We start from the raw sequence: 12,460 nt of genomic DNA, 5'->3' as shown, positions 1-12,460 counted from the left end.
TCTCTTCTGATTACTCAAACACTCTTTCTTGACGTGCCATTTCTTGCCACAGTTGTAGCATTTAACATTCTTTTTACTTCTGGATTTTGATCTACCATGATTTTAACTTCCACTAGGGCCACGTTCCGTTGATCTCCCTCTCGTCACCGATAGCGCCTCCACTTCTTGCGAACTCACTTGTCTGTTTTTCTTATTTTTTCACCTGCTCTCCTCATTTAATACGGAGGCTGTAACATCGTTGAAAACTAGACTGTCCGCTGGATTATTATTCGTCAGGTTGATGATGAGTTGATCATACGAATCTGGTAGATTTTGAAATAGAAGCTCTGCACGTTCATTCTTCTCTACATTATGACCACACGTTGTGAGTTGTGAAAATAGAATCTTCAAGGTGTTGATGTGATTGGTCACTATTGTAAATTCCGCCATTCGAAGAGTATAGAGTTTCCTCTTCAAGAAGATTTTGTTGTGTAGTGACTTGGCCTCGTACAATTTTGTGAGAGTATCCTATATTTCTTTCACTGTATTTTTCTCTACCATACTGGATAATACTCCGTCTACAAGTGCCAAGTGTAGATCAGAAATGGCGTTGCCATCTACTTCGCTCCACTTGTCATCAGTTATCTCCATGGGACTTTCTCCAATTGCTGCCAAGCAATTATTTTTCCTCAATACAGCTTTCATCTTCATTTCCCACAACGAAAAATTATTTCTGTTAAACTTCTTAATTTCATACTTTGACGCCATTTTATTGATAAATACCGTACACAAGCTAGTGTACCACCTTGAATAGTTGTGAATATGTGTGAGAATGCACACCAGGAAAGTTCTTAGGAAAGACTGGAGGGGTCACAATTGTCCCATTTAAAACCCAGACTCCTTAAGCTCTTATCACCTTTGTGACAGAACTTTCCTAGACATGTACAAAAACCACACAGTTGTTTTACTCACACCACTATTCCCTGCTTTGCACCGTAAAATTCTTGGATCGCTCCTACCGTTTCACGTGAATAGTACCATATACGTTAATAGTACCATATACGTGAATAGTATTATATACGTGAATAGTATTGTATATGTGAACAATGCCGTATACGTGAATAGTACCCATTACGTGAACAGTATCTGACTCCAAAAAATACAACCAATAGCTCTGATATCACTATTAGGAAATTGGTGGCTGAAGTAGGACCACAACTAAAATAAAATTGGAAGAAATAAAGAACAAGCACAAAAGAGAATACCAAAAATTACGTGGCTCAGCTTTTAGCCTATGTCCACGGGCGAAAACAAAAGGAAATATTTTACTAGTGAAATAAGGATTACAAGTATTGTAATATTTTGGCTCACTACCCAAAACCCCAATACACCCAATCTCTCACTCACTAATTACACAATATTATTAAAACTCTTAATCTCTCACACAACTCTTTCTCTTTTACAAAACAGAGAAGAGAAATTTAAGGAAAAAATGGAATGAATAAAATGAGGAGGGAGCCTCTCTATTTATAACTAAAGTTTTGGCTACTGTTCATTTAATATTTAATTATATATTTTTTTCGTTTCCTTCTTCGGCCTGACATCCCTTTTTTTTCTTCTCTCTCTCTTTTTTTCTTTGGTCAGCACCAAATCTTTCTTCTTGTTTTCTTTGATTCAAATAATGCAGCAACAACCGCATTCTTCTTCAAAATGGTGGGCACCAACTTCTAGAAAAGGTGGTGCTATTTTCCACATGCCACAGAGTTCAAATCAGCTTAATTAATTACTAATTATACATGTCGACGATTCTATTTTTCTTAAAGCCTTAAAGATTGTCGTTTTTCATTTCTATTGTTTGCTTTGGTATTTGATTGTGTATCTTCAAAACACGCAGAAATGTTTTGTTAGTTTATGCAGAATTTTCATTCACTTCCTAGCAATTACGACGTTTTCTTTTCTTGGTCCTAAACGGTAATTGTCATAATGGATAATTTGATAATAAAAATTACTGGGAAGTTATGGCTGTAAAGACTTTTTTTGTGAGTTCAAATACCCTACCCTTAATAAAATAATTAATTATAAAAAAATATTCATTATGTGAATTCTATTAAAGACCATTTATTATAAGCTAATATAACATAATTACTATGAAGACCTATTGTAACACATCCAAATTATTAACATATAATTCTCGTGCCTCAAACCATAAAAAATGCAATTTCTAATATCTTAAACAATATTTATGTTGCATTTATGATGTAGGACGTTATTATAGGATTCTAGAATTCTTATTATTTTTTGGACTTTCTATTTTAATTAGTGTTAATTTGGTATGTGTCTTATTCTTCTATTTATATTATAATTATGATTTTGTATTCTTTTTTAAATTAACTTAGAAAAGTAGGTTTACTCTATTATAAATAAAGTGGTCTTATTATTGTAACTTCCCCCTTTTGATAATTCCCTCAGAGATTATCTATAAAAAATCTCTCTTGTAAAGTTGTTTGGAATACAGTGTCATCTAATATCACTTAATGCAATATTAAAAAAATCTCATTGAATCGTTTGGATTAGAACGAGATCTAATTACACTTCGATTAGAGCATAACCTAATCCATTAGCTTGGTCCAGGACTAGAACGATATCTAGTGTTTCCTATCCTATCAATTACACTTCTGCTATGCCAGCTCTATCAGTTAGTATAAGAGTGTTTCTGTGCCAATTGAATAGCTTTGCTAGGTACCCATATCTATCCCCACCAAAACCATCGCTTAAAAAAAAAAACACAAAATCACAAAACCCTAGTTGCCACCATCTCTGGCCACTACCACCGCTGTTCAAGCCACCACTAGAGTCATCATCAGCCGCCGACCATAACCTAATCGTTATTTGCCTTTAATCAGTCACGTAGCCGTCGCACAGGCAACCCAAACCTACGAGGTCTCCACCAGCTGTTACCATGAAACTTGCCACTTTTACTAATGACTGACACCACTGACACACTCCCTTCTTGTTGCATGTAAAATCCCATCCACCATTGGGTCCGATTAGCCACCATAATCTCCTTTACGAACCAAGCGCGATAATCGCCAATTTAAGTCGATTTTTTTGATAAAACTACTATGAGATTGTATTGTACATTAAGTTATGAGATTAGTTTTTTATTATGTTTATGAGCTTGTGGTAGTGTCGTTAAGGTGCACCAAATTTAAAACCTTACCACTAATATAAATAATTAGTATAAAGTGAGTAAGGATCGATCCCACAGAGACTAAGCTAGTGATATTTATTATTAACTCCAAAGCAAGATTTAAAATAAAATAATAGTAATAATAATGATAGTAATAATAATATAAATTAATCTAACTAAAGAAAATGCCAATTATAAATAAATGGGGGTTTATGAATTTTTAACTAAATAGTAAGAAATAAAGAAATTAAAACAACAAACAAGAATTTAATAAAAAATCTAATTAAATGAGAAAGAAATAATAATGATGAAAACTTTGGTTAAAGGATCATTCGCCACCACCAAACATGCACATAATATATCAATTCTATCATCAATTTATATTGAAACTATCAACCGTAAACAACAATAAGCTCTGTTAGTCTCAATCTTTCCTTAGTGTGTCGTTAGGCAAAACAAGCTCTTCACCTAATCTCTAACCATTAAATAATTTAAAACAAGCTCTTTAAATTTAAGATAATGGAAGCACTAAACAGAGAAAGATATTAGGTTGATCTAGGTAATAAACACACAAGCTCGGATTATTTAACCTAGGTTATGTTCTCCAATTGAAATAACTGATTCCAACCTGCTACTTATGATTAAAATATCAAGACAATTACGGATCAAGAATTTTAATCTAGCAATAGAATTTATTCAAGTCATATCTAATTGGCCACTCAAATAAAACAAGAATAAATCATGAACATTAATTATAGAAGAACATAAACAATCTCAATTAAATAAATTGAATGATAGAATTTAAATTTAATTGCATAGCATGTTTAGGGTTTTGAATTCACCCTCAACCAAATAAAAATCTAACCTAACATAATTGAATTGGGACTAAGAGAATTGACAAAACCAATCATGGAGATTAATTCAAGCGGCTGCCTTTTTCTTCAATTGAATTTCGGCTGCCGATTTTTTCTTCTTCTTGCGGTTGTTGATTTTCCTCTTGCTGCCGAATTGGATCTGCCTTGCTCTCTTGCTGCCCGAATTCTTCTCCTTTGTTTTTTTTCTTTCTTGCGGCTCTCCCTTCCTCAAATCCTCTTGGCCTTTATATAATGTTACTGACTTGCTTAATCCTTATTGGATTCTAATTGCATTAATTCTTCGCAACTTATCATAGGTCAAAGCCATCCACTGACTTACAAAGCCCACTCACCAAGCCCTTTTTAAATTATTTCCTTATTAAACTTTGAAAGCTAGCCACACGTTTGACCACAAAAGCAAAAGGCCAATTAATGATTTCTTATTTTAATGCCCAGCACATGCATTCCAAATTGCCAAATCATTGCTTTCCAAATGCATGCCCACCGTTGATGCTCTGAAGGGATTGACTTCTAATTTTGGTCTTCTTGATTTCCATTAATTCTTGGCGGCATTTTTTTCTTTCAATTTAATTTTTATTTCTTTCCAACTTAAACTTCCCATGCCCTTTTTATCCTTAATCTTCAATTAATTCCTTATTCAACAAAATAATTCAATTAATTAAAAATAACAAATAAAAAATCACTAGTAATTAAATAATTAAGGGTAAAATATGTATAATTTAAAAATGAACTAAAATAACTAGAATATTTAAGACCAAAACAACAAAAAGATGAAGAAATTAATAGTAAAATATATGGAAAATATGCACTTATCAAATTCCCCCACACTTACCCTTTGCTCGTCCTCGAGCAACCTAGAACAAAAATAAAAAGAAAACCTAAACTAGACCACTTTCGTAGGAAATCACGATTGCATTTAGCGTATGCAACAAGCCTTTAAACCCCTAGGCGGCCCTAGTGGACGAGTTATAGTCTCGTGAGGGCTTCAGTGATGATACTCACAAACATCATTGCAATTTTTTTTTTTTAGAACAAAGAACAAAAGAATTTAGAATAAAAATAGCCTCAAAGATTGTATAAGTCATATAACTCAAAGAAAATTTCAAATATTATCGAAGTTCTAACTTTAATTCAATAGTCAATCTCATCTCTCTTTTGATTCTCATAGTGTGTGTGTGAATCAATTCAATCAAATCCATTCCCAAAATCTTCAATGTCAACAGCCTTCGCCTCAAACAAAGAAAAGAGTGGGTCAAACTAATCTTATCATCTTGATCTCCAATTTTTTTTCTCACAGGCTTTTATGTGCATTTTCTTTTATTTTTTTTTTCAGCACATGCACTTGATTTGATTGAATTTTTTTTTTTTTTTAGTCAGGAGCTTTCACTCTACCCCTGAAGGTAGCCTTCTTCTCATGGTAGATTATCCTCTACATACTGGTGGTACATAGGCCCAAATTACTCAAGGATAGCTTCACTCTTAAGGGTTATAGGCAGCTATTTCTGACTATGGTGCATGTGTATACTACACTGTATTGTGGAGATAAGAATCAAGACAAACAGTCATTTACTCAATCTAAAATTGAGGCAGCGGAAGTTTAATGTTCAAAATATTCCGTTGATTCTAGAGAATACCGGAACAAAAGAACAACTAAATTCACGTTGATTCAAAAGAATACCGCGAATTTAGGGGTTAAGGCTCGTTGATTCCGCAAAATACCGAGAATTAACTGTTCAAATACTCACAAAGAGATTTGAAAATTAAAATATTATTGAACTCAAAATTCTACTTTCAAAGGCTACAAGAGGGAGCTATTTATAATAGTAGTAATTATCCTAATTCATGAAGTAAAACAAAATCCTAAATTGAAAGGGAAACAAAATTCTAAATTAGAAAGGAATTAAAAAGTCTTTAAACTTTAGTTAATAAGGAAACTAATCCTAGTATAATATGGATTCCTACTCTTCATCATTCCCCCCAGGGTGGAGAGAATTCGCCCTCGAATTTGGAGTGTCAGCAACAACATCTTCATCATGATCACCTCTGTAAGGAATAAGATGTTTAACATTAAATACATCTGCGGTGCGGATATGACTAGGAAGCTTTAATCTGTAGGCATTAGGATTTTCTCAATAATCTCCAAAGGGCCGATTTTCCTAGCAGAAAGCTTGTTGTACTCACCAACTGAGAATCTATCTTTAGTTAGGACAGCCCAAACAAGATCTCCCACTTGAAATTCCAAAGCTCGACGTTTTTTGTCTGCCACAAGTTTATAACCTTCGGTTGTCTGCTTCAAAGACTCTTGCGTAGTTTCATGAATTTTCTTAAGCTGCTCAATAAAGTCTTCTGCTTTACTACTTTTGCGAACTAAATCTGGAATCGGAGCCAAGTTGATGGGAGCTCGTGGATTATATCCGTAATTCACCTGAAAAGGGCTTAAACCAGTACTACGCTTAACTGCACGGTTATAAGCAAACTCGACTTGATATAACTTTTGATCCCACATCTTCAGGTTATCGCCAACTAGGCTACGTAGATGGTTTCCTAAAGAGCGATTGACAACTTCGGTTTGACCATCTGTTTGTGGGTGGTAAGCACTACTGAAATTCAGGCGAGTGTTAGTCAACTTCCATAATGTCTTCCAAAAATGGCTAAGAAATCGTGTATCCTGGTCAGATACTATAGAACTCGGTAAACCATGCAATCTATAGACTTCTTTGAAGAATATACGAGCAACAGTCAAAGCGTCTATAGTCTTTTTGCAAGCAATGAAGTGAGCCATTTTCAAGAATCGATCAACAACAACAAATATTGAATCCATACCCCTCTGAGTGCGGGGTAATCCCAAAACAAAATCCATGCTAATGTCAGCCCAAGGTTGTGTTGGAATCGACAGCGGCATATATAACCCATCATTAGTTGCTGCGCCCTTGGAAACTTGACAAATGCGACAAGTCTCGACATAGTGATAGACTTCACGCCTCATAGTAGGCCAAAAATAAGTGTTGGCGATTAGAGCTAGAGTTTTGTCACGACCCATGTGCCCTTCGTTATGTAACTCTGCAATGATTTTCAATCTCAAACTTGAGTCAGGAGCACACAACTGATTACTCTTGAAAAGGAATTCGTCATGTAAATGATAATCTAAGCGAAACCCTGCAACAACGTCTTCTAATATAGGAGCAAAGTAAGGATCAGAAGCATATAACTCTCGAAATGTGTCAAATCCGAGAACTTGATTATGCATCTGTGTCAATAAAGAAGTTCGTCGACTAAGTGCATCTGCTACCCGGTTGGATTCACCAGAGGTATGCTTCACCACAAAAGTAAATTATTGAAGGAATGCTGTCCACGTGGCATGTCTGTGAGAGAGCTTGTCTTGACTATTGAGGTACTTTAACGCGGCATGGTCAGTGTATAAAACAAAGTCTTTATGAATTAGATAATGTCGCCAATGTTTTAACGCTTGGATTCCTGCGTAAAATTCCACGTCATAAGTACTGTAGTGTGTCTTTGCTCCATTCAACTTCTCACTGAAATAAGCTATAGGCTTACCCTGTTGGCTAAGAACAGCTCCAATGCCGACTTTAGAAGCATCACAATGAACCTCAAAAGTGAGCGAAAAATCTGGTAGGGCAAGTACTGGGGCAGTAATAAACTTTTCTTTGATAATCTTGAATGCCTTAGTAGCTGCCTCTGTCCAAGAGAATTGTCCTCCTTTCATGCAATCCGTGATTGGTGCCATAATAGTACTGAAATGAGGAATTAATTGCCTGTAAAAAGAGGCCAATCTATGGAAACTTCTGGTGGCGAATAAAGTAGTTGGCTGAGACCAATCTCGAATAGCATCCACTTTTGATTGGTCAACAGATATACCATCCTTCGATACCACATATCCCAAAAATAATACTTTCTCTGTCAAGAAAATATATTTTTTTACTGCTGTGTATAAACTTGCTGCTCTTAAGGCTGAAAGCACTTCTCTCAAATGTTGTAGATGTAACTCGTGACTGGTGCTATATATAAGTATATCATCGAAGTAAACAACCACAAACTTTCCAATGAAAGGGCGAAGAACGTGATTCATGACTCGCATAAAAGTACTCGGAGCATTGGATAAGCCAAACGGCATTACCAACCACTCGTATAACCCTTCGCGAATTTTAAAAGCTGTTTTCCATTCATCTCCAGGCCGTATTCGAATTTGATGGTAGCCACTTTTCAAATCAAGTTTGGTAAAAATTGTTGCTCCACTAAGTTGATCTAACAAGTCATCTAATCGAGGGATTGGAAAACGATATCGAACTGTAATTTTATTGATAGCTTGACTATCCACGCACATCCTCCAAGAACCATCTTTCTTTGGAGTCAATAAAGCAGGGACTGCACAGGGACTAAGACTTTCACGGATAAATCCTTTTTCTAGTAACTCTTCTACTTGGTGCCTTAATTCCTTATGTTTTGTAGGACTCATACGATAATGAGGTCGATTTGGTAGTGTAGAACCTGGTACCAAATCAATTTGGTGTTGTATATCCCGAAGAGGTGGTAAACCCTGTGGTAGCTCATTGGGGAACAAATCTTGAAATTCCGCTAGAATAGGTGTCACAGCTTCAGGAATCTTCGAATCACCGTTCCTTTCTTTTCCCAATAAAATGTAGACTCTCTTTGTCTCTGCTACAACATCTATAAATTGCTTCTTGCCTAACAAATAATTACCCAAGTCTTGCTGGAGAGTAAACTCCTTGTTAGGCAGGAGAACGATCTTGGTGTTGTTAAACATAAAGCTATAGGTGTTTCTCTTCCCATCATGCACTACGTTTCGATCATATTGCCAAGGTCTACCCAGTAATAGATGACAAGCATCCATAGCCACAACATCACACCAAATTTTGTCTTTATAAATTGAACCAATGGATAAGGAAACTAAGCAACGTTTCGATACTGTCACTTGATTTCCTTTCTTCAGCCGTGTGAGCTTGTATGGAGTTTGATGAGGTTCTGTCTTTAAATTTAGCTTTGTTATGGCTTCTTCCGAAATGACATTCTCGCAACTGCCTGAGTCTATGACCATACGACATACTTTACCCCCAATTGTGCAAGTAGTCTGAAAGATATTTTGTCGTAGCCACTTGTCATTGTCTTGACCTTTAGGAGTGAAGAATGCACGGTTCACGATCAACATTGGTCCGCTATCACCATGTTCTTCAACAGATTGAGCGCTACCACTACTATCAAAAGTTGGCTCTATAGCGAACTCTTCAGTTTCTTCCTCTTGATAGTCTTCGCTTTCCTCTGTGCCTACGAATAAGCCTTTACCATATTTTCCTCCCTTTTTACATTCTGTCATTCGGTGCCCATTTTCTCCGCAATTAAAACAGCGTAATCCTGAACCCGAGGATTGGGTTTTGCTGCTTTGACCGATTTCACTAAGCTTACTAGTTTTATTTGGAGGATTTGGAGGAGTGAAATTACGAAATTGGGAAGTCGGGTTTGAATTATCACGAACAACACTTCGAGCATCCCAAAAGCTTGAGTCATTAGCACGTCGACTAAATTGCTTCTCCAACTGCAGGGCTTGTTGGCGTGCCTCTGAAACAGAGTATGGGTCAAGTAAATTTAATTGGTCTTGAAATTGAGATCGTAGGCCTCCAATGTAGCGGGAAACCTGTTGTTCTTCTGTCTCTGTCAAGTCATTGCGTGCCACCAACCAATGAAATTCTGTAGTATAATCATCCACTGATCGATTACCTTGCCTTAAATTCTGTAGCTGTTGGTATAACAGTTTGGCGTAATTATGAGGCAAGAATGCTCCACGCAAGTGCTTCTTGAACTTTTACCAAGAATCAATCTTCTTTTTGCCTTGCCTAATCCTTGTGAGCTTAGTTTGTTGCCACCAAGTTGCTGCTCTTCCACGAAATCGAGTTGCAGCAAGCAAAACTAGTTTATTTTCAGGAACTTCTTTGTATTCGAAAACTTCCTCAATGGCGTTAATCCAATCCAATAATTCTTCAGGTCGACCACTTCTTTGAAATTCGGGAATGTCAATTCTCAACCCAGATTCCCATCTTCTGTCATCAGTAGACTCAGTTCTAGGTCGACGCCCAGAGAATGGGTTAGCAAAGCTTCCACTTGATTTGTCTTCACGTTCTGGAGTGCGATGGGGTTCGTCAAGTAACTCTGCCATTCGTGCCATTTGTGCAGCTAACATATCAATTCTAGCTGTCATACTAGCCAGGGCTTCATCTTTAGAAACATCTTCTTGATTGTAAGTTGCAGTATGAGTATCACGAGCTTTTCTTGGAGGCATTTTTTTTTCAATTTCAGGTTTAAAAAGGTAATGGGGCTAAACTGAAAGTAAATAAAAATTTTAGGCTGAAACTGTAATTAAGTAAAAGTTTTAGATTTCCGATGACGGTGACCGGAAATCGAGTAAGGATGGGTGGATCTGACAGGTTTTGGGTTGGTAAGTATGATGGTGGTTGGTGGTTTGTCTAAATGGAAAAAATCAAAGAAGGAAAAAAGGAAAGGTTTGGAGGTAGATGGAGTTAGATTGGTGATACCAGGTTTTGGCTCTGATACCAAACTGATGCAGCGGAAGTTTAATGTTCAAAATATTCCGTTGATTCTAGAGAATACCGGAATAAAAGAACAACTAAATTCACGTTGATTCAAAAGAATACCGCGAATTTAGGGGTTAAGGCTCGTTGATTCCGCAAAATACCGAGAATTAACTGTTCAAATACTCACAAAGAGATTTGAAAATTAAAATATTATTGAACTCAAAATTCTACCTTCAAAGGCTACAAGAGGGAGCTATTTATAATAGTAGTAATTATCCTAATTCATGAAGTAAAACAAAATCCTAAATTGAAAGGGAAACAAAATTCTAAATTAGAAAGGAATTAAAAAGTCTTTAAACTTTAGTTAATAAGGAAACTAATCCTAGTATAATATGGATTCCTACTCTTCATAAAAAATTCTCAACTCAGGCTTTGTTAATCTCAAATTCTAAGTCAAAATTATGAAAGAATTGATATTAGTGCTCATAGTTTAAAGAATCTTAATTAAGAGGAAATCAACACAAGAATCAAGTATAAACTAAGATAATATTCAACCCTTTTTAAGAACCATATTCATTGTCAATCAAATTCTTATCACTGGCTAATATTCAAAACAATGTTTTTTTTTGGTTTTTTTTGTTTTTTTATTTTTATTTTTTGGGAAAAAAGAAAAAGACGAAGAAACAAAAACTAAGTTCGAAATCCACCCCCCCACACTTAATTCTTACATTGTCCTCAATGTAAGCCTAAGCTAACAAAAGACATATTTAAACATGGGGAAATGAGATGAGACACACAAACAGAAACAAACAAAATTCAATACAACGTAGGTAAAGTAAATAAGAATGAGAGGGAAAAAGATCAAATCTGTTATGGCGTGCTCTCAAAATATTTTCTCCAGCCATTGGGTTGCCTCCCAATAAGCGCTTGGTTTATTGTCCTCAGCCTGACCTGGTTTTCAAGTTTCACTCATCAACGTACGCAGGTTCATAAAGTGGAGCCTCATCTACATTGAGTGTCTGAAAATTTTCATAATAAGGCTTCAACCTATGACCATTAACTTTGAACTCTTTACCTATCTTTAAACTCCTGAACTCAACCGCACCATGAGGAAAAATATTAATAACAACAAAAGGCCCAACCCATCGAGAACGTAACTTACCTGGAAACAACTTAAGGCGAGAATGGAATAGCAAAACTTTCTGTCCAACTTCAAAAGTCTTTCTCAAGATCTGCTTGTCATGAAAAGCCTTAGTTTTTTCTTTATAGATTCGTGAACTCTCATAGGCATCATTTTGAACTTCCTCTAATTCTTGCAATTGGAGCTTTTTGTGTTGGCCGGCGGCGTCCAGTTCAATGTTACATTGTTTCACAGCCCACCATGCTTTATGTTCAAGTTCCACTGGAAGATGACAAGGCTTACCATATACCAACCTGTAGGGTGACATACCAATAGGAGTTTTGTATGCGGTCCTATATGCCCAAAGTGAAATATAAGTGTGCAACCCAAGAGGGGGGGGTGAATTGGAAATTTAAAAACTATCCTAACAAATCCACACAACAAGCAATCTAATGTCTTAATAAAAATTGAAAGCAATAAGTTCAATAAAAGCACAATAATTAAAGAGTAAGGGAGAAGAGAAACAAACACACGAATTTTTACGTGGTTCGGCAATCCCCGCCTACGTCCACGCCTCCAAGCGATCCAAGCTTGAGGATTTCACTATCCAAGCCTTTCCAAGGCTTCAACGATTACAATTGACTTCAAGGTGTCAATGAACCTTTACAACAAGAGATTATATCCCCAATCTCTTCACCCCAAGTGTTTCCCACACTTATACACTCACAATTTG

Source organism: Citrus clementina, unplaced genomic scaffold (genome assembly GCF_000493195.1).
Source record: "Citrus clementina cultivar Clemenules unplaced genomic scaffold, Citrus_clementina_v1.0 scaffold_5, whole genome shotgun sequence".
NCBI classification, from domain to species: Eukaryota; Viridiplantae; Streptophyta; class Magnoliopsida; order Sapindales; family Rutaceae; genus Citrus; species Citrus x clementina.
This window is presented reverse-complemented; position numbering follows the sequence as displayed.